Raw genomic sequence first — 1,783 nt, 5'->3', positions numbered from 1 at the left:
CAGGAGGAAAGCTCTTGAGGACAGACACAGCACAGAGGCTATATGTACCTGCTCTGGGCTCAGGGAGGAAACAGGCTCACATTTGTCATACTTGTGTATCTCTGGGCAAGTCACCCAATCTCCCTGAGCCTCAGCACCTCAGCAGAACCTATATCAAATTGTGTTGCCATGGTGGATAAGATACTATGAAAAAAAAAATAGTTGAGTGCCAGGACCATACTTGTGTTCAACAATTATAGTCAAGAAATAGTATCATCAATTACCTTCTAAATTCCTGCACTGGAAAAATCCAACTTGCCATCCTGAATTTCCACCCAAGATAACCTAAGCAGAGAACCCCAGAGATGGGACAGAAAACCCCAGTGACCCAAGGCTACTACTTCATCCCAGTGCTGACCTGCCATCACCCATATTTCTAACCTTGTTGCCCAATGAGGACCAGGTCAAACCATGCTTGGTGTCTTTGCTCCCTCTCTGCCGCGGCGCTGCACCTGCATACAGGGCTGGCCTCTGCATTCACAGCATGGAAGAGCATGACTGCCCAAGTCAAATTCAAAGACAGATCCTTCTTTTTCTGACCCTGAAAAGTTTGGGAACACATCCCCAGAAGCTAACCAGCCCCTTCTGGAAAGTGCAAAAGGAGAAAGCGAATCCCACACCCTGACCTTCTGGCCTTCCCAGACTTTAATATTATCAGCCTCCTGGAGGCCCTGCTTAAAACAAGCAACTGCCTCTAAGTCTGGAGTCTTAAGTTCTTTACTTATCCTTCCTTCAAAGAAAGTCATTTGGAGGAAGAAAAACAGACTGGCCAATTGACTGGTTAACACAGAAAGTTCCACTTGTGAGCGTTTGTTGTGTAGAGTAAAAACAGTGGCCGCCAGGCCTCCCACTGCTGGGAACTGAGCTATGTGCTTCATAAACATTAATTCATGGGATTATGCACAACACCTGATGAGCTAGGCTTACTTATCCCTGTTTCCAAGATGAGATAACCAAGCTCAGAGGGTTTCGGGAACCAGTCCCAGGCCTCGAGGGAGGCAAGTGTGGGAGCCAAGCATCTAGTCTAGATTCTGACCCAGCATCTACACAAAGCAACTGGGAAGCCCTCCCCATGTATGCTCAGACCCCTCTAATGACTGAAACTAAGATTTCCACACACCCAGTGCCCACTTATTATCAGAAAGTTCTGGAAGCTTTGAATACCTGAATGGCAATAATTTATCTGTAAAATAATTGTTTCTGGTGGGTTTGGCTGACAAAATGCCTGTCAGTCTCATCTGTCAGACTAAATCAAGAATGTCAGCATTATTAAGACTGGGAAAACTTCAAGCAGCAATTTCCAATTATTTCATTCGCAACACTTTGCTGCTTATCACCTCCCTGAGACAAATATTTTGGGCATGATTGAACGTTATCATTTCTTCCCCGGAGATGCTCTCGTCTTTGCTAACTCAGCCTCTAAAATAAGAATATTATGGACATCAGGATAAAAAGGACTGAAATAAGAAGCCCCCTTCTACTTTCTTTTTTTTAATTATTTTTGATAAACATATAAAGTATTTTTATCCCCAGGGGTACAGGTCTGTGAATCGCCAGGTTTACACACTTCACAGCACTCACCATAGCACATACGCTCCCCAATGTCCATAAGCCCACCCCCCTCTCCCAACCCCCGTTCCCCCAGCAACCCTCAGTTTGTTTTGTGAAATTAAGAGTCACTTATGGTTTGTCTCCCTCCCAATCCCATCTTGTTTCATTAATTCTTCTCCTACCCCCTTAACCC

Source organism: Mustela nigripes, chromosome 2, assembly GCF_022355385.1.
Source record: "Mustela nigripes isolate SB6536 chromosome 2, MUSNIG.SB6536, whole genome shotgun sequence".
In the NCBI taxonomy this organism is placed as follows: Eukaryota; Metazoa; Chordata; class Mammalia; order Carnivora; family Mustelidae; genus Mustela; species Mustela nigripes.
This window is presented reverse-complemented; position numbering follows the sequence as displayed.